The 3,397-nt window shown below is 37.5% G+C and overlaps 1 non-coding gene across 1 annotated transcript; it reads left to right on the forward strand.

Annotated features, from left to right (window-relative positions):
- The first annotated feature begins 1,629 nt into the window (after positions 1 to 1,629).
- Positions 1,630 to 1,736, forward strand: LOC133807765 (small nucleolar RNA R71). Its single transcript, XR_009879659.1, has one exon. It is a non-coding gene; the product is annotated as a small nucleolar RNA R71 (small nucleolar RNA).
- Positions 1,737 to 3,397: the final 1,661 nt, after the last annotated feature.

The raw sequence follows: 3,397 nt of genomic DNA on the forward strand, positions 1-3,397 counted from the left end.
GGAAACTTCATAGCGTTGAACACGTTGAAAGTCACTTGTTGGTCATTCACCCTCATAGAAAGCTCCCCTTTTTGTACATCAATCAAGGTCCTTCTGATAGCTAGAAATGGCCTACCAAAGATAATAGGAACATCTCTATCCGCTTCATAATCAAGGATGATGAAATCCGCCGGAAAAATGAATTTATCAACTTGCATAAGTACATCTTCAATTTTTCCTTCCGAGTGTGCCATAGAACGATCCACTAATTACAAAGTGACTGTGGTTGGTCTTGCTTCTCCAATCCCCAACTTCTTGAAAATTGACATGGGCATCAAATTGATTCTAGCCCCCAAGTCACAAAGTGCTCTACCAACGTCTCTACCTCCAACAGAACAAGGAATTATGACGCTGCCCGAATCCTTCAATTTAGGAGGAATTTTATTCTTCAATATAGCACTACAACCTTCAGTCAACACCACCGTTTCAAATTCACCAAGCCTCCTCTTTTTTGTTAAAATATCGTTCACATGCTTCACATTGTTGGGAATTTTCTCTGAAGCTTCCACCAATGGTATATTGATGTGAAGTTTTTTCAAAACATCTAAAAATCTCCGTAATTGACCATCTTGTTGCTGCTTTTCAAAGCGTTGAGGAAATGGTGGAGATGGCTTGCTTATAGGCTTTCCTGTAGCATTTTGCAGAGCAATTGCTGCAGTAATTTCTTAAGGATCAACATTTAAAAATTTTGAATTCATTGCTTTGTCTCCCTAGTCCACACTACTTTAGATTGAAGTGGGCTCGTTGTTTCTAGTACAATTCTCCTCAGTCAATTCTAGATTTATACCACTCCTCAAGCTAACTGCCTTGCAATGCTCCTTACCATCTTTCCTTGGGTTTTCGGTATCACTAGGCAAAGAGCCTTATGGTCTATTCCTTTGCTCATTAGCTAGCTGCCCCATTTGAATTTCTAAGTTCCTCAAGGATGCCGCTTGGCTCTGAATCATAGCATCATTCTTGGCCATATATTCTTTCATTAAACTCTCCAAAGAGCTTGATTGAGACACTTGAGGAGGAGGTGGTTGAGCTCATGGTTGTTGTTGAGAAAACCCTGGTGGATATGTAGGCTTGTTTTGCATTTGTGCTCCGCTTGAACTAGCTCCTTGACACCCCCCCCCCCCCCATGAGAAGTTTGGAAGCTGCCTCCACCCCATATTATAAGAGTTCAAATATGGGTTATTTCAGTTGGCATTTTGATTCCCCACATAACAAACTGAAGTGGGATTTGAAGGACAACTCTCAAATGCGTGCCAATCTCCACAATAGACACAAGATACATCGGCAACTTGTCCCATAGCAGCTGGTTGTACCATTCCCCCCATACTCATGTTCTTGAGAAGGTTAGTCATTGAAGAAACTTGAGCGGTCAAAGTTGTCAATGCATCCACTTCAAGTATACTAGCCACTTTTCGACTTGTTGAGGCTTTAACATTGGACCATTCACAATTGTTAATAGCTATCATCTCCAAAATCTCATAGGCTTCTTTATAGGACTTAGAGAGAATAGCCCCATTAGCTAAAGCATCTAACACCATACGAGTGGAAGAATTGAGCCCATTGTAGAAATTTTCCATTTGTATACAATGCGGGATCCCATGGTGTGGGCACTTCCTAAATAACTCCTTGAATCTCTCCCAAGCTTCACAAAATGATTCATCTTCCAGCTGTTGAAATGACATAATTTCATTGCGAAACTTGGCATTTTTGGTAGGAGGGAAGTACTTCATCAAGAATATTTCAGCCAACTCATTCCATGTAGTCATCGAGTCGGGAGGAAAGGTGTTTAGCCTAGCTCTAGCTCTATCCCTCAAAGAGAAAGGGAACAATTTCAACCTTAGGGCCTCATCAGTCACTCCTTGTAGCTTGAAAGAATAGCTCACCTCCAAAAATGAACGAAGATGAAGATGAGGATCCTAAGTAGGCAGCCCACTAAATTTACCCACTGTTTGGAACATTTGGAACATCACAGGCTTTAACTCGAATTGGGGTGCTTGAATTTCAGGCCTAACAATGCCCTGATTGAGCTCATTAAACATGGGGGTAGCATACTCCCTTATGGCTCTCTCTCTATCATCGGCCATAGCAATTGTCTTAGTGACATTATTAGCACCCTCAACTCCTTCAACCTCTTCAGCCATATTGAGGCTATTTTAAGCCCGTTGTTTCCTTAATCTTCTTCTAATTATTCTTTCAATTTTAGGGTCAATAGGAGCTAGGTCAATGTCTTCTTGCTCGTTCATATAGTAAATCACCTAAGAAAACACAAGAGCAAGCAAACAAAGTCAGCCCAACAAAGAAAAAACATTAAATAAATAAAGAAATTGCAAGTAATTGATATTACTAAATTTTTTAATTCCAATCTCGGCAACGGCGCCAAAAACTTGTTGTGAAAATTTTAATATTTGATTTTAAATACACAAGCGTACGTAGTCACACAGGTAATATAATGATAAGTAAATCGTCTCCACGGGGATTGCAAAATAGAAAAATAAGCAAAACAATTAATAAACAACTTATAAGCACTAAAAATCAAATGGGTTGTTTTTAGGCTAAGGAAAATATTAAAAAAATGGAAATACTGAAATTAAAAACTGAACTGAACAAGAAATGTGAGAGAAATATATGAATTGCAAAATGGACTTGAATTATGGAATTCCCCTATATTAATCATCTTGAACAAATTTCACACATATTGCAGCAACAATATTCTAGCAAAACTCCCAAGTTAATAAGAATTCATTTAAAACTCATAAAAATTTCCCAGATTTTACGATATTAATTCTTCTACCTAATTAAGCATATTCCTATGCAAAATCAGATTTAAGAATGCAAATCAAAGTTTAATTCTCAAAAGTTACACAAGGCAAATAACATATCCCTATGTTACTTACTAACATAACCTAACCTAGATTATGACTTGTGTCATCCTTGTTCTTCCCATTACATTTAATCTTTCCAGCATTTAACATAATTAAATAACTTGCCATTACTGGCCAAACAACAACAAGAAATTAATATAAGCACACTTGAATGAACAAAGGAGATTTTACTAAAGTAAAGCGCAAGAAATTGATAGACTATAACATAGGGCTCATCAACAATTCAAGCCACCTAAAAATTAGTTTATGGCTGAGTTCATAAACATTAATCAACAATCAAAACAGCCCATAATGTTAAGATTCAACAATCACTAAGAAAATGTAAAAATGGAGTTTAGAAATAGAAAGAAGAAAAAATCGAAAGTGATGCTTGAGCTAGCTTCTTGCTTCACCTTCTTCTTGCTCATTTTTGGTTCTCCTTGTTTCTTCTTCTTGTTTTTCTTTCCCAAAATGGTTGTTGCCTTCCTATTACGGCTGAT

Source organism: Humulus lupulus, chromosome X (assembly GCF_963169125.1).
Source record: "Humulus lupulus chromosome X, drHumLupu1.1, whole genome shotgun sequence".
NCBI lineage: Eukaryota > Viridiplantae > Streptophyta > Magnoliopsida > Rosales > Cannabaceae > Humulus > Humulus lupulus.